The sequence below is a fragment of the Sturnira hondurensis genome, unplaced genomic scaffold (genome assembly GCF_014824575.4).
Source record: "Sturnira hondurensis isolate 20B ecotype Veracruz unplaced genomic scaffold, ASM1482457v3 Scaffold0017082, whole genome shotgun sequence".
In the NCBI taxonomy this organism is placed as follows: Eukaryota; Metazoa; Chordata; class Mammalia; order Chiroptera; family Phyllostomidae; genus Sturnira; species Sturnira hondurensis.
In genome coordinates, this window is record NW_028089713.1 from 3,097,170 (window position 1) to 3,115,480 (window position 18,311).

Sequence of the window (18,311 nt, forward strand, 5' to 3'; positions counted from 1 at the left end):
TGGTTGTATCTTGTATGTGCCCTGACTAGGGATCAAATCTACAACCTTGGTGTATGGGGATGACACTCTAACTAACTGAGCTAGTTGACCAGGGCCAATTCTTGAAAGCCATTTCTATACCTGCATGTCTTGCATTAACGACTATAATAAAAATAACTGTAGGCCTTGGCCAGCTAGCTCAATTAGTTAGAGCATCATCCTAATATGTCCAAGGTTGTAGGTTCTATCTCAAATGAGGACACATACAACAATCAGCCAATTAATGCACAAATAAGGGGAAAAACAAAGTGATGTTTCTGTCTCTCTCTCACACATCAATAAAAAAGTTGGTTGTAAATTGCATAAATTTAACACAATAATTACATCCCAACTCAATTTCCTCTTAGATCCCCAAAATGCCCAACAAGTGGAAGATATTGAAGAGAGTCAATATCTGCATGACAAAACATAAACACACACATGACTCTTAAGCATTTATTATTAAAATATCTTTTGCAAGTTTTATAGAGACCACATGAACGCATTACTATAGCCCTCCTCAGAGTCTTGAACAAAGCTTCTGTAAGTAAGGGGTCCTGAAGGTTGAGCTTAATTAGCCTCATGGTAAATCCGTATCTCTTCATATAGCAGTAGTGTTGTGACTGTGGAGTCATGTGATCCGGATTCAAATCCTAACCTATCCCTCATAATTTCTAGCCAACTCTGTGTGTTCCACAGGTTGGGAGCAGCCTCAGTTTGTACTTTCTCACATTAGAAAATAGTGTGGAAAAGTAACTGCCACATGAGTGGATAGTCCCTTCTCTAACCCACTGCCCATCACTGTTATCCATCATCCTTTCTCTTTTTCTTTCTGCCTTTAGGTCTCAGCTGTCCAACATGAGCGAGGAAATTGGGACCAACAGAGTCTTCCAGCAAGAAGCTTTGTATGGGAGTCACAAATACCTACTAACTACAACGGATACATTTCAAACTTCTTGCTCTAGCTGCAGGACCTGGGCTGGTATTACTGAAGTCTACCTTCCTGGTGCTGCCTGTCTACTCCCAATGCTTTCTTAGGCTATTTGATTTCCTCACATAGAATATTTTTTTATTGGTATTTCTTTTTGGAGTGAGCTAACTGTAGTTTCGTTGCATGATAGGTTAACTAGGAAAAGGCAAACTAGGTTTTCATTATCAATATCATCATCATTTATCTTATGCTAAATATTCTATTGTTAGGTGATTGTGCTAGGCATTGTGGGGATTCTCAAATAGGCATGATATGTGGAACTTTCCTGGAAGACATGATGGATATAAAGATAAATAACCACCAGCTAGTGTACACCAAGTGTCCAGCCATAGTTTGAACCTGGGGTTACAAAATCAAAAGCTTACATGAGCCAGGCACATGTGTATGTGAGTATGGTGAGCCACACATAAGAATAAAACTGGAGTGCATGCCCTAACTATAGGGCTAGCCGTTACCAACTCCAGCCCCTGTTTGCTAGGAGGAAATGTAGACTGAGTGACAATACATCTTCCAATTTTTCAAGAGAAGCTATAAATTCAGATTTTTTTTAAATTAATACTTTATTTATTTATCTTTAGAGGGGAAGGAAAGGAGAGAGGGAGAGAAACATCAATGTATGGTTGCCTCTTGTACGTCCCCTGCTGGGAACTGGCCTGCAACCCAGACATGTGCCCTGACTGGGAATCGAACCGCGATTGTGTGGTTCGCAGGCCCGTGCTCAATCCACTGAGCTACGCCAGCCAGGGCTCAGATTTTTTAAATAATGTCCAAATTTCTGATTTGTAAATTTGGAGGCTAACTGAAAACAAACCTTAAAAAATCACCTTGTGCTTTGTAGACTGGCCTGCAACCTCCACTTTAGTGTCCAGGAAAGTTAAAAGGAAGAGGCAGCCACAGAAAAGAGCAGTTGCAGGAAACACAGTACTTTTTGAAGGGAGGGAGGCTTAAATCGACCTCAAGTCAATTGACCTCAGAACAGAGGTGAGAGGCTAAGTGAAGGCAAGGGGGAAAGCTAGGTTAGGGAGACACCTAAAGGAGTGAGAAGAGAAATTCAACCAGGAAAAGGTCCACAGGTTATGGAAAGAGTAAACATCATAAAAGTGGATTGGAGCAAGATTATGAAGGGCCTTGAATGTTAGGAAGGCATTTGAATAATATTTCAGGGACCGTAAGGATTCCTTGAAGGCTTTGAAATAGGACAAAAAGGTAGAGGTATGTGACATTTGGAAAGTTGTGTTTCAGAAAGCCTGAACCAGAGGTAATGTTGAGCAGGAGTGATCACAGTGAAGAGTCAATGGAAGCATTAAAGAATGACCCCTTCTAGATCCTACCTATTATCCCTAGGCCTCTTGTATTTTAACTTATCTGACGCTGGTTGTTCTTCAAAGCCTAGTTACATACATGACCCTACCAACCCTCCCCGCCCCCCGCCTGCTGCCACCATCAATTAAAAAAAAAGGTGGGGGAAACATTCTTCTCAATTCCTTGTTTCCCACCCAATTTCCCGATTTATCTTCATTGCTAAGTTCCCTGACTACTTTGTTGCCTCACTTGTACTCTTCAATATACTTCATTTGGATTTATGTCTTCATGGCTTCTCTGAAATTACTGTGGTAGGGGCATTAGTTTTAAATTGGATGGATTGGCTCTCTGCTCCTTTTATTCAACAGACAGCCACATCTTCCTGCATAGTGCCATCTACAACCTTGAGACATGACGGTGGAGGTCAAAGTGAATGGATTTGGCTGTATTGGGTGCCTGGTCAACAGAGCTGCTTTTAATTCTGGCAGCGTGGATATTGTCACACTCACTGACCACTTCATTGACTTCAACTATGTGGCGTACATGTTCCAGCATGATTCTGCTCATGGCAAATTGAAAGTCACAGTCCAGGCTGAGAATGGGAAGATTGTCAGCAGTGGAAAGTCCATCTCTGTCTACCAGGAGCTGGATCCCACCAACATCAAATGGGGGGATGCTGGGGCTAAATGTGTTGTGGAGTCCACTGGTGTCTTCACTACCATGGAGACGCTGGGGCTCACTTGAAATGTGAAGCGAAGAAGGTCATCATCTCTGCCCTTTCTACAGATGCCCCCATGTTTCAGATGAGTGTGAACCATGACAAGTATGACATCTCTTTCAAGACTGTCAGCAATAGCTCCTGCACCAGCCAAGGTCATCCATGACAGAGTAGGCATTGAGGAGGGACTCATAACAATGATCCAGCCATCACTGCCAACCAGGAGACTGTAGATGGCTCTGCCGGGAAGCTGTGGCATGATAGCTGAGGGGCTGCCAAAAACACCATCCCAACTTCTACTTGTGCTACCAAGGCTGTGTGCGAGGGCATCCCTGAGCTGAATGGGAAGCTCACTAGCAGGACCTTCCGTGTCCCCACTCCCAATGCGTTAGTTGTGGATCTGAAATGCTACCTGGAGAAAGCTGCCAAATACAATGACATCAAGAAGGTGGTGAAGCAAGCATCAGAGGGCCCCCTCAAGGGCATCCTGGGCTATACCAAGGACCAGGTGGTCTCCTGAGACTTTAGCAGTGACACCACTCCTCTACCTTCAATGCTGGAGCTGGCATCGCCCTCAATGACCACTTTGTCAAGCTCATTTCCTGGTATGATAATGAATTTGTGGTGAAGCAAGCATCAGAGGGCCCCCTCAAGGGCATCCTGGGCTATACCAAGGACCAGGTGGTCTCCTGAGACTTTAGCAGTGACACCACTCCTCTACCTTCAATGCTGGAGCTGGCATCGCCCTCAATGACCACTTTGTCAAGCTCATTTCCTGGTATGATAATGAATTTGGCAACAGGGTGGTGGACCTTGTGGTCTACATGGCCTCCAAAGAATAAGAGCCTCCTGGACCAACAGCCCTGGTGAGAGGAAAAGAGACCTTCAACTGCTGGGGAGTCCTTGCCCCAAATCAGTCCCCCGACACACTGAGAATTTCCTGAGCTCCGCAGTGTTCAACTCAGACCTCCTGAAGAAAAGAAAGAGGCTTAGGGAGCCCTACTTTGTCATGCACAATCGATAAAGTTCACTGTACCTAACCAAAAATAAAAATAAATAAATTAGATAGATCATATTCAGTGCATATTTTCCCTCTTATTATCCAGCATTTATCAATACTTTATTATGTGTGAGGCTTTGTGCTAATAGCTTTATATATATCATCCAGTTGAATTCTCACAGTAACTCTATTAAATAATATTATTAACCTCTTTTTACAAATGCTTGTAAAGTTTTAGTGATGTGCCCAAGGTGTCATTGGTGAAACTGGTAAAACCAGGATTCACACCCAGGTCTGTGCAACCCCAAATTATGATGCAATCATTGGCCCTTATTCACCATTTTCTATTTCTTTAAACTCCCCCTCTCATGGTTCAAGGACAAAATTCTATCTTTGTTTCTTTTCAAATTCTCTGGCTGCCAGTTCTCTAGTTCCTTTGCAGGTTTTCTTTCTCTATCGTTCACTTTTTTCATGCTCCCCAGGATTCTCTCCTCAGCCTTCATGGTGTCACACTCTGCATTTTCTTCCCGGGTTATTTCATCCATTTCCTTGGTTTCAACTATCAGTTAATTGTATGTCATATAATTATATGTGGTGATGCTCAGATGTGCTTGTTTCCCAGATTTCTGTCCAGCTGCATATAGGAATCTTTAGTTGGATGTTTCACAACCACTTTATTATTTTTTTTAGGTTAAAAAAATTTAGAGAGAGGGGAAGGAAGGGAGAAAGAGAGGGAAAGAAGCATCAAATGATTGGCTCTCACATGCCCCTGGCTGGGGACCTGGTCCACAACTCAGGCATGTGCCCTGACCGGAAATAGAACTGGCGACCTTTTGGTTTACAAGCTGACACTTAATCCATTGAGCCACACCAGGCAGGGCCAGAGCTACTTTAAATTCCATATACCAAAAACTGAAATGATCACTCTGTCCCCACCAGCTCTTTGTCTCAGTGAACAGTGCCACCCACCATCAACCCAGGTACTGAGGTTAGAAATGTGGAAGTAATGAGGAGTCCTCTTCCCCCCACACATTCCATCTTCAAATACTTATAAAATCCTACTACTGACTTTACCTCTTAGATATTTCTTAAATCTACACTTTCGTTTCCTATTCCCATTGCTTCTGCTTAGTTTGAGTCCTTTACCACCTGTTGCTCATCTTTCAGATTGCTGCCACTTCGGTTTTGCTGCCTCTCCATCTTTCCCTCTCTTTAGTTTACCTCAGGAACTACACAAAATTTCTCTTTCTACAATAATCTAAACACCATGTACACACACATATACACATGCTTATGCATAAAGGTTTTTCTAGAGAATCTATTAACAGTGGTTAACTGAGGAGAGAGGAGCTAGATGTCTGAGGTGGAAAGAAGAGTTTTTATTATATATTTTTTGTACTGAGCCAAATATGTGTTACTTTTATTACATAAAAGCTAGTTTTTAAAAAGACATCTCTACACTTTGACCCGGAAATGACACATCTAGAAACTTATCCTGTATTTGTACTCATACATGAGCAAAAATGATGCACATACATGAATATGATGTAACCTAAATACTTGTAACTGCTATAATGATAAATACAAAAGAGTATAGCCATACAATAAAGTTTATGCTGTCATGAAGAAGAATGGTGTGCTTTGTACTATGTACCTTTGTATATTAATATGTGTGATCATTATAAAAGGGTATCATTTTTATATAATAGAACCGTCTCTAGGAGAGTTTAGAAGAAACATGAACAATGAGGTTTGAGGAGTCAATCTTGGGTAACAGAACATGCGAAGGAACTAGAGAACTGGCAGCCAGAGAATTTGAAAGGAAACTAAGGTAGAATTTTGTCCTTGAACCAGGGGAGTGTTACTGTACAGGCACTGCTCTGGAGTGTGTGGGTTCTTGACTTTGTATAAGAAAGGTTTCACAACATGAGTCCAGGCACTTTTAATAGTACATTTATTAAGGCTGGAGAGAATGAAACGAAGGAAAGACTTAAGGTAGAAGAAGTAACAGGAGAGAATCTAGGTAGTGCTCTGCTTTGGCTCCCTAAAACGTGATAGGAAAGAACTGAGCCAAGGCGGGGCTGCTGTTAGCTCACTGGGAAGTAAGGGTCACGGAGACAGAAGTGAGCCAAGGTGTCACTGCCTATAGCTCAATAAAAAGTCAGAGATAAAGAGGGCCCCAGAGGCAGCGTCAGGGGCTAAGCCTGGGTTGAGCTGCCATTGCCCTAGACTACTCCCCTGGCTGCAAGTCTCCTTGGGACCCTTAGAGTTTAGGAGGAAATAAAGAGTTCGTATCCGAGAAGGGGCAGGGGCAAGCTCTTGAGTGAGCTGCACTGGGTCTGTCCTGAGGGCTTTTTATCTTTTCTCTGTGACTGAGAATATGAAGGGAAGATTTCAGCAGAATATATATCAGATTTCCAGGTGCATTTTTAATATGCTGATGCATCAAAATGAGTTCATGGGCAGGGTGAAGGGTCGGGAGTATTCTTTGGTCTGCTGTACTGTTTTACTTTTATCTTGAGTCTGTCTGGCTTTTAACAAGGTTTTTGTTATTTGTTTCCATGACTTGTCTGTCCTTGGTTTTGGGTGGCACAGATGGTGTTAACTGGGTCTCTTTTTTCTCTCTTCCAGACCAGGGAGATCTCAGCCATGTGTCCTTTGCTTAGGGAAGAGAGGTACAAACTATTCACTCTCAAGTGTTCTTGGTTAAGGGTAGTAAGTTCTTGTGACTCATCAGCTGGCTATAAGTTGCTCAAACTGTTTGGTCTTGTATAATTTTCTTGTCTCAGTTTTCCCATTCCACTTGCCTAGGAATTTTCCTAGCTTCTTACTATCCTCTCTCAGAAAGAGGAGTTTAAAGAAACAGGAAATGGTGAATAAGAGCCAATAATTGCATCATGATTTGGGGTTGCACAGACCTAGGCATGAATCTTGACTTTGCCACTTTGACCAATGACACCTTGGGCACAATCGCTAGAACTTTACAAGCATTTGTAAAAAGAGGTTAATAATATTATGTAATAGAGTTACTGTGAAGATTCAATTGGATGACATATGTAAAGCTATTAGCACAAAGCCTTGCACATAATAAAGTATCAATTAATGCTGGCTGATAATAAGAGGAAACATAAGCACTGAAAAGGATCCAGCTAATTTAAAACTAATGCCACTGCAACAGTGATTTCAGGAAGCCATGAGGACATAAATCCAAATGAAATATATTTAAGAGTACATGTGAGGTGAACAAGTAGTCAAGGAACTTGGCAATGAAGCTAAGTTGGGAAATTAGGTGTGCCACCTAGAGCTATATCACTGCTGGAAACAAAGATGAATTATTGAAAGCAGCAGAGGAAATGAAATATAGGGGTGAAACAGTGGTGAACAATGATTTCAGTGACAAAAGATTTCTCATTGTAAAACACGGAGGCCAGAAAACAGTGGAATGAAATCTTGAAAGTGCCAAAAGAAAACATCTGTCAACCCAGAACTCTATATCCAGCAAAAACATTCTTTAAGAACGAAGGCTAATAAAGGCATTGTCAAATCAAAGACAACTAAAAGACTATGTCATTAACACATCTGTTCTAAGAGAATTGCTAAAGGAAGCTCTTCAGGCTGAAGGGAAATAATACCAGAGGAAAACTTGGAATTTTAGGAATAAAAGAACAGTAGTAAAAGTGTTAAATAGTTAGGTAAATCTAAAGGTCTATTTTTCTTCTTTCAAGGTTCCTTTAAATATGTGTGACTAAGTGAGCCCTGGCTGGTGTGACTCAGTGGCTTGAGGTTTCTCTCTTTCTCCTTCCCTTCCCCTCATTCCAAATAAAATCTCTAAAAATAAATATGTGTGACTGAGTGAAAGCAAAAATTAAACCACTGGAATTTTCCAATGTACACGTCATATATATAATAGCTATACTATAGAGGAGGAGGGGTAAAGAGGCCTATGTGGTTAAATGGTTCTATGTATTACTTGAGGTAGTAAAATATTAACTCTGAGTAAACTATGAAAAGTTAGTTATATACACTGGAATTTCTAGGCAACCCCTATAATGGTGATCCAGAGAGATATAGGCAAAAAACTAACAGATAAGTTAAAATGGAATAATTAAAAAATTCAAATAATAAAGAAAAGCAGGAAAGATGGAACAACAACAACAGAAATAAAAGCAGGAAACGACTGACAATATGGTAGCCCTAAATCCAATCCTATTAATAATTATATTTATTACATACTTGTATAGATAGTATACAAGTATACTATAACAGTTGAAAGGCAGAGATCATCTGATTGAATTTTAATAGATCGTGATGTCATGGCTGCACAATATTTTAATTGTGTTAAATACCAATTGTTCTCTTTAAAAGGGATGATTTTACATTGTTTGAATTTCACTTGAATAAGTAATTTTTTAAAATACCACAACATAGGCTGTATACCACTTTAAATACAAAGATACAGTTAGATTAAAAGTAAACGAATGGAAAAGAATATACCATACAAACACTAATCAAAAAGGAAGCTGATGGGAGAGAAAGGACAGCTCTTTACAGATAAATTACAGTTAACTGGAGAAGGAATGAAGGAAATAGAAAGTCATTGTTACACCACCACTGTAATAATTGGTACAGGCAAGATTCACAGGCTAAAATTAATAACATGAAGTTTGAGAAGAAACTGTTTATTTGAATAGTCTGAAGGTATATTCCCTCAGATGTTTATTTATCACTAAAGGGGAAAATAGACACTTTACAGTAGAAACAACCTTGCAGACACTAAGTGACCAAGTTCAAAATCACCAGTAATAAGACATACTGATGTCATGTACCTGCTAATACAATGAACTTTTAGGGACACATTATGCAGTTTTCTTTCCAAAACTGAATAACTTCAGTCTAATCGTGAGAAAACCTCAGACATAAGACAAATCGAGGAATAGTTTACAAAATAACCGACTAACTCCCTGGCAGGTGGCTCAGTTGGTTGGGGCGTCCTCCTGTAGTGCAAAAGGTTGTGGATTCAATCCTGGTCAGGACACATACCTAAGTTTCAGGTTCAATTCCCAGTTGGGGCTCATAAAGGAGGCAACTGATTGATGTTTCTCTCTCCATCAATTCTTCTCTCTCTCCCTTCCTCTCTCTCTCAAATCAATAAAGCGTGTCCTTGCATGAGGATTTTTTAAAAAGTAAAATAAAATAACTGACTAATACTATTCAAAAGTGTCAAGATCATGAAAGACAAGGCATGAATGAGAAGCTGCCACTGGAGAAGAATAAGAAGACATACAACTAATTATTATGTGGGATTCTGGAACAGAAAAGAAAACAGTGGTAAAAAGCTGATAAATGCCAAATAAAGTCTGTAGGCATGTTAATACTATAGTACCAATGCTAATTTCTCAGTTTTCATTATTACATCGTAGTTACAGAAGATGTTAACATTAGGGGATTTTTGCTGAAATATGTGTGGGAAATCTCTGTATGAGTGTTGTAACTTTTCTATAAGTCTAAAATTATTTCAAAATACATTTTTTTTTAATGAAAGAAAGGAAAGAAGGGAAGAAGGAAGGAAGGGATATTGGCTATATTAATATCAGATAAAGCATGCGTTGGCTGGTGTGGCTCAGTGAATTGAGCACTGGCCTGTGAATTAAAAGGTCACTGGTTTGATTCCCAGTCAGGGCACATACCTAGGTTGTGGGCCAGGTTCCTGGTGGGGGTGCACATGAGAGGCAACCACACATTGATGTTTCTCTCCCTCTCTTTCTCCCTCCTTTCCCCTCTGTCTAAAAATCAAATATATTTCTAAAAATCTTTTTTAAAAAGCAGATAGAGTTCTGGCCAAGCGGGAGGTGTAGGTAGAAACCCTTTTTGCTTCCTCACACAACCAAAAGGAGGATAACAATCAATCTAAAATCAATAAACAACCAAAATTGCCAGAAAGTCAAACTGCATGGAACTCCAATAATTGAGGAATTAAAGAAAAATCAACCAGAACAACCAGACTGGTAAGGCGGACCTCGTGGCTGACTCAGAAAAACCTTGGACAGGCGGCTGAGGGGCAGAGCTGACTGCCAAGCTCGTTGGAGCAGGGCAGGAGGAACTGACTTAAGGGGAAAACCGAGACTCAGCTGATTGTGGGCCAAGGCTGGGGTTGCCAAGGTAAGAGATACTTCCAGTCTGACCCAAAAGTCTGTTGGAAAGTGCACTTGAGACTAGCAGGCAAGTGGCATTTTTCCTTCTCTGGCCCCTCCCACACAGGCATCAGGGCAAAGAGGGTTGCCCAGCCCTAGTGAATACCTAAGGCCCCGCCCCCTTACAACCTATCAGCTGCACCAAGACAAAGAAATACGGCCCAAAGGAAAGAAAACAGCCAAACCTCAGAACTAAGTGATGAGGAGACTGCCAACCTATCTGATGGAGAATTTAAAGCCCTGGTAATCAAAATGCTTATTGAGCTTGGTCAAAAAGTGAAAGAACAAATGAAAGATACCCAAAATTAAGTAAAGCAAAATATTTAGCGAATCAACAGTGACAAGAAGGAAACCAGTATTCAAAGCAACAATTTGGAAAAGAGGAAGAAATTAACATCCAACTGGATCAGAATGAAGAAACAAGAATCCAAAAAAATGAAGAAAGGCTGATGATTCTTTGGGACAACCTGAAACATTCCAATATCTGAATAATAGGGGTGCCAGAAGGAGAAGAACAACAGCAAGAGATAAGGAGATTTGAACAAATAACAACAACAACAAAAAAAACTTTCCCAATGTGGTGAAGGAAATAGACTTCTAGGAAGTCCAGGAAGCCCAGAGAGTCCCAAAGAAGTTGGACCCAAAGAGGAACACAAAAGCACATGTCATTAAGTTACCCAAGATTAAAGACAAAGAGAAAATCCTAAAAGCAGCAAGAGATGAGGAGACAGTTACCTACAAAGGAGTTCCCATAAGGTTATCAGCTGATTTCTCAAAAGAAACCTTACAAGCCAGAAGGGCCTGGAAAGAACTATTTCAAGTCATCAAAGGCAAGGACTTACATGCAAGATTACTCTATCCAGCAGAGCTTTCCTTTAGAATAGAAGGGCAGATAAAGTGCTTCCCAGATAAGGTCAAGTTAAAGGAGTTCATCATCACCAAGCCTTTATTATATGAAATGTTAAAGGGACTTATCTAAGAAAAAGAAGATAAAAAATATGAACAATAAAATGACAACAAACTTATAACTATCAATAAATGAACCTAAAAGAAAAGAAAAACAATGAAAACAAAAACTAAGCAAACAACCAGAACAGGAACAGAATCAGAGAAATGGACATCACACAGAGGGAGTTCAGTGGGGAGGGAAGAGAGAAATAGTGGGAGAAAGGTACAGGGAGAAAGCATAATTGTTAGGTATAAAATAGACAGGGAGAGATAAAAAATGGTATAGAAAACAGAGGACTCAGAGAACTTATATGTACAACACATGGACATGAACTAAGGGTGGGGGAATGCTGGAGGGTTGTGGGAGCAAGGTGAAGAGGGGATATAAGGGGAAAAATTGGGAAAACTGCAACAGCAAAATCAATAAAAATACTTTAAAATAAAAATTAAAAAAATTAAAAAAATTAAAAAGCAGATTTCAAAACAAAGAATATTACTAGTGATAAAAAGGAACATTACTGTATTTTGTCATGTATAATGCACACTTTTTTGCCCATATTTTTTAGGGGAAAAATAAGGATGCACATTATACATGGGCAGTACTAATTCCATATCTATATAAATGTTTTTTTATTATTTTATTTATGCTCATGCATTAAAAGTGTAACTCTAGAAAGCAATAGTGATATTCATATGCAAAATAATACCCTGGAATACAATGATCCATTTTGTTTCTAAATATAAATAAATAAAACATTGAATTGAGAAATGAAAATGAAAAATTTTTTTCCTGAAAGTTTGGGCCAAAAACGTAGGTGCACATTATATATGGTGAAATATATTATATGACAAAAGAATCATGCACCAAGAAGACATTACAATTCTAAATGTGCATGCAACTAACAATAGAGCTTCAAAATACTTGAAGACAAAATGGGTAGAACTGAAAGGATAACTAGGCAAATCCACGATTACATTTGAAGAATTCAGTATAGTGGAATCTTGGTTATCAAACTTAATTCGATCCAGAAGGCTGTTCAAGAAGTGATTTGTTCAAAAACCGAATCATGCTCGTACTGGTGCATCTCTGTTGTGTTTGTCACCAGAGGAAGGCATGAGCAAACAGCTATCAGCATGAAAGAGTTCTCAGGGGGAGAAGCAAAGTTTTATTCAGCAACTGGGACATTTTTTTCTGTGAACAATTTGTTTGAGAAACGAATTGTTCCAGATGGGAAACATTTGAAAACCAAGGTTGATTGTACTTCTCTCTGAGTAAAAAGGAAAGTTAGTAAGTACAAATAACCTGAACAACATGGTCAACTGTTGGGAAAATCTCCAGGACCAAGAGACCAAAGAGAGAGGCTGATAACTAAAGTATTATATCAAAAGTCTATTTAGGGAACTTACATACATGGTGTGTCTTAGGTGGCTGCAAGATGATGTGGATACCCTTTGTACTGCATGGCAGGTACTAAAAATTATATAGAACAGGACAGGATAGATGGGGCACTAGAGCATGAGCTGTCACAGATAAGGGAAAATGCAATCATGTGTCTCAGGAACCAGCATGCTATGGGGCTTAGGATAGGGGTCAATCAATTTCTGAGGATGTTTACCTGAAGCAATCTCTGTTCAGGTCTGGATCTAGCTCCAAGGTCCAGTAGCAGTCCTATCATTGCATAAGTCTCAATTCCCACATCAACCAACTAATTTTTACATTTCAGAGCATTCCACTCAACAGCAGTTAAATACATATAATTTTTCATTTTTAAGGACAAAGCATTCTTAGAGTCATAGCATCTTATTTATTTATTTTCAGAGAGGGGAAGGGAGAAAGAGAGGGAGAGAAACATCCTTGTGTGATTGCCTCTCACATGCCTCCTAGTGGGGAGCCGGCCCACAACCCAGGCATATGCCCTGAATGGGAATCAAACTGGTGACCCTCTGGTTCACAGATTGGTGCTCAATCCACTGAGCAACACCAGCCAGAAAGCATCTTTTTAAAAATATATATTGTATTGATTATGCCATTACACTTGTCCCATTTCCCCCCTTCATTCCCCTCCACCTTGCACACCCCCTCCCCCACCATTCCCCCCCTTTAGTTTATGTCCATGTGTCACAAGTTCTTTAGATTCTGTATTTCCCATAATATTCATGCCCCCTTCCTATTTTCTACCTACCTCCTATGCTACTTATTCTCTGTACCTTCTCCCCCCTTCTCCTCCTCCCACTCCCCTGTTGCTAACCCTCCATGTGATCTCCATTTCTATGGTTCTGCTCCTGATCTAGCTGTTCTCTTAGTTTGCTTTTGTTTTAGATATGGTTGTTAATAACGTGAGTTTGCTATCTTTTTACTGTCATTTTTTGTCTTCTTTTTCTTAGATAAGTCCCTTTAATATTTCATATAATAAAGGCTTGGTGATGATGAACTCCTTCAACTTGACCTTACCTGAGAAGCACTTTATCTGCCCTTTCATTCTAAATGAAAGCTTTGTTGGATAAAGCAATCTTGGATGTAGGTCTTTGGATTTCATGACTTGGAATAATGACTTGGAATATTCCTTTCCAGCCCCTTCTTTCCTGTAAGGTCTCTTTTGCAAAATCTGCTGACAGTCTGATGGGAACTCCTTTGTAAGTGACTATCCCCTTATCTCTTGCTGGTTCTAGGATTCTCTCCTTCATTTTCATCTTGGCTAATGTAATGATGATGTGCCTTGGTGTGTTCCTTCTTGGGTGCAACTTCTTTTGGACTCTCTGAGCTTCCTGGATTTCCTGGAAGTCTATTTCCTTTGCCAGACTGGGGAAGTTCTCCTTTATTATTTGTTCAAATAAGTTTTCCACTTGTTGCTGTTCCTCTTCCCCTTCTGGTACCCCTATAATTCGGATGTTGGAATGTTTAAAGATTCCCTGGGGATTCCTAAGCCTCTTCTCATTTTTCTGAATTCTTGTTTCTTCATTCTTTTCTGTTTGGTCATTTTTTTTCTTTCTTCTGGTCCACTTAATTGATTCAAGTCCCAGTTTCCTTCTCATCACTATTGGTTCCCTGTGCATTTTCCTTTATTTCACTTAGTGTAGCCTTCATTTTTTCAACTAATTTGCAACCAAAGTCAACCAATTCTGTGAGCATCCTGATCACCAGTATTTTGAACTGTGCATTTGACAGGTTGGCTATCTCTTGGTCACTCAGAAGCATTGACTCTGGGGCTTTGAGTTGTTCCTCTTGAGCCATAATGTCTTGGTCTGTTCACACCTGTTATGTATGAGGGGTGGAGCCCTAGGTGTTCACCAGGGTGGGGCAACCCATGTTGCTGGGTTGTGACACTGTATGTGGGGGTGGGGTCAGAGAGGAGTAATGGCATCTGTTCTGCTCTTTCTCAAATTCTGATCCCCTCTGCTGCTTCCCACAAGCAAATTGGGCCCCTCTGGTGCTGGTTCCCGGGTGTGTGGGCTTGTGCACCCTCCAGGACCCTGTGGGTCTCCCCAATGAACTCTCTGTGAGCCTGGGAGCTTCTCCTAGCACCTGGACCCCGAAAGTTTTTCCAGTTGGTGCTTTTAGGCTTTAATTCCCGTCGCTGGGGCCCTAGTTTGCACGGTCTGTCTCACTGCTTGCTCCTTTGCCTGGTTTATCTGCGCACGAATGTGTGACCACAGTCAGCCAGCCGCCTTGCACCCTCACTGGGTCTGCCCATTGCCACCCCACACCTGGGATGTGCCAACCACCGCCTGCGCACCTTGGTCTGTCTGGCTGATTTTTCCTGCGTGACCCTGCTCCACCAGCCGCTGACTCCACCCCTCTTACCAGTCTGGATGAATGGTTCGCTGTTGTCAGACTTCTGTACAGTTCAATTTTCTTTTTGTTTTAGTTGTGTTTTTGTTACTAAATCTTTGTTGTCTTTAAACTTGGTTGTGTGAGGAGGCACAGTGTTTCCACCTATGCCTCCATCTTGGCTGAGTACTTTTCTGAGCATCTTTTTTTTAAAAAAAAAGATTTTATTTATTCACTTTTCAAAGACAGAGGAGGGGAAGGAGAAAGAGGTAGAGAAACATCAATGTGCAAGAGATACATCCATCAGTTTCCTCGTGCCTGCCCCTAACTGGGGACCCGGCTCACAACCCAGGCATGTGCCCTGATTGGGAATTGAACCAGTGACCCTTTGGTTTGCAGGCCAGTGCTCAATCCACTGAGCCACACCAGCCAAGGATGAACACATATTCTTTTCACATGAGATTCTGCAAAATTAGAGCACACACTTGGAGAATTATGTCTGGATCTGGGATTACCAAGAATGGGCTTTCTCTTCTTCTACAGAGTCTGTGTTCTCCAGGACACCTGAGCTAAACCTGAGCTCTGTCAGAGATCTTCAGCATCTGAGAACAAGTTATCTAGGAATCTCGCAAATTTGGCTAAGTAGAAACCTTCCCTGATGTTTCCACCTGGCATCACCCAGGACATTGGTGCCTTTCTGTGGCTGCTTTCTGCTTTGATGTTTGCTGTGACTTCCAGGAAAGGAAGCACCACCCTTAAATCAATACCACATCTCATACATAATGTAAATCACTTTATCAGGAAGCCAGCAAATGTGTCAGGCCTAACAGCATCCTTCCTATGTCTCATTTTTTCTTTTGAAACCCAAATGTTTGTATGTGCCTGTGTGTGCACATATTTTTTTTACTTCTCTGAATGTTATAGCAGGCTTGAGATATTATCAGGTTCATCCATCATCAGAAACAATAATAGTTGTGGTAGAAAAAATAATGCTGCACCCCAATGTGTTCAAGTTGTAATCCCTGGAATCTGTGAATGTGTTACCTTTCATGGTAAAAAGGGCTCTGCAGTGTGATGAAATTAAGGATTTTGAGAAGGGGAGATTATTCTGGACTATCTAGGGGGGCCTAATGTAATTACAAGTACCTTTATCAGAAGAAGACATGAAAGTTAGAATCAGAAAGGGAGGCAGATGACAGCAGCAGAGGGTGGAGTGGGTGCCCTGCAGAAGGATAGGAGGACCCATGGGATGCAGTTGGCCTCTAGAAACTGGAAAAGGAAAAGAAACAGATTCTCCCCTGGAACCTCCTGAAGGAATTACATCCCTGCTGACACCTCAGTTTGAGTTTTGTGAGACCTTTTCAAACTTCCGTTGTGTAGAACTGTAACATCATAAATTTATATTATTTTAAGCCGTGAAGTTTGCTGTGGCAACAGAAAACTAATATAGTAGTTAAATCAGTCTTATTTTTTTTTCTTTATAGCTTTCTAGGTTTGGCTTCATGTTTAGAAAGAACTTTACTAATCTGAGATTATAAAACTTTTCCCCTTGTCCCTTTTTGAAGCTTCTGTAGTTTTAGATTTTATTATTTTAATAGATTGACTAATTGAAGGGACCAGCTAGAGATCCATATCTCACTGTTAGAACAGCAAAATGGAAATACTGATGGAAGAATCCTTGTCCTTTTGACCTTTGGACCAGGGCCTGTCTTTCCCTCCAGGGGTCTGACCATGCTACTAGGCGGACATGGCCATTTACTGTCTACCCAGCTGACCCTTAGGACTGCAAAACTTAGACCTGACATCATGTGCTGGGGAGAGTGAACATGAAAGGAGCCACAGTTCTTGGGAGAAGGGATGTGTTTTCCACAGTTGGAATGGGGAAATGAAAGGTCCTATATTCCTGTGAAGAGATTCTGGTAAACACATGATCCTGAGGACAGGGAAGAAATGCCTGTGGGAAGAGTGTCAGCTACACAATTTGTGGGACCCAGTGAAAGTGAAAAGGTGGGACCCCTTGTTCAAATATACTGTTAGAAGCTCTGAAATATAAAACTCTTCTCTTTCTTCTGTTCTCTTGACTTCTTATGGTGTTCCTTACCATTTAAGGCCATTCTAAGTTAGAATTTTAAATTGTTAACATGAATTTTACCATTTATATTTATATTGTGTAAAGCCAGTTTAAATGCCAGTTTTGTATCAGCATTTAAGTCATATGTGGAATCACCAAATTTGCAATTTTTATTTTGTAGCTGGTACATTCACACAGTTGATCTTCATTATTTGTAGGTTCTGTGTTTGTAAATTTACCTACTTATAGCTAAAATTTATCAGTAACCTCAAAATCAATACTCTTGGCACTTTTGATCATTCATGGATGTGCACATGTGCAGAGCAGGAAAAATTTCAATATCCAACACCCATGTTCTCCTACAAAAGGCTGAACAAGACAAAATCCTGCCTTCTCAGTTCAGCTCTCAAACTGTAAACAAGTGTCTTTCTTGCAGTCTATTTAGTGGCACATTGTCTTCTATTTTTGTGGTTTTTGTTGGTGATTTCACTGTTTCAAATGATCCCTAAATGTAGTGCCAAAGTGCTGTCTACTGTTCAAAGGGCAATAAGGCTATAAGACATGTTTTTTGGAGAAAATATGTGTGCTAGATAAGCCTCGTTCAGATGTGAGTTACAGTGCAGTTGGCTGTGAGTTCCAATGTTAATGAATTAGTAATACATGTTAAATAAGGTGTCTTTAAACAGAAACACACATAATACAAGGTTATGTATTGATTGGTTAATGAAAATATTGTGACCAAAGTTCAAAGAAACCTAATTATTTCTTTCCCTTAGGAACAGTGTGGTTCAGTAGTATCTGCTAATTCAGTACTTATGGTGACTTTCTAGACTATAACCACTATGGATAACAAGAATTAATTGCATTTCATTCTTACCAGTACAGTGGAAAGACTGCACAAAATATCTCAATTGTTTTTACTCCTGTGATTTTGTGATTTGTAAGAAGAAATACTATATATTTGGTATTTTTATTTTTTATTTTTATTTATTTATTTTTTAAATTTTATTTATTTTTTAGAGGGGAAGGAGAGAGGGAAAGAAATATCAATGTGTGATTGCCTCTTGTGCATCCTCTGCTGGGAACTTGCCTGCAGGGAACTGACCTGCAACCAGGTATGTGCCCCGACTGGGAATTGAACCGTGATCCTCTGGTTCACGGGCCTGTGCTCAATCTACTGAGCTACACCAGCCAGGGCTATATTTGGTATTTTTAAAAAGATTTATTGATTTATTTTTAGAGAGAGGGAAAGGGTGGGACAAAGAGAGGGAGAGAAACACCAATGTGTGGTTGCCTCTCGTTG

The 18,311-nt window shown here is 40.2% G+C and overlaps 1 pseudogene; it reads left to right on the forward strand.

Annotated features, from left to right (window-relative positions):
* Window positions 1-2,628: 2,628 nt before the first annotated feature.
* Window positions 2,629-3,635, forward strand: LOC119001706 (glyceraldehyde-3-phosphate dehydrogenase-like; annotated as a pseudogene).
* The last annotated feature ends 14,676 nt before the right edge of the window (window positions 3,636-18,311 follow it).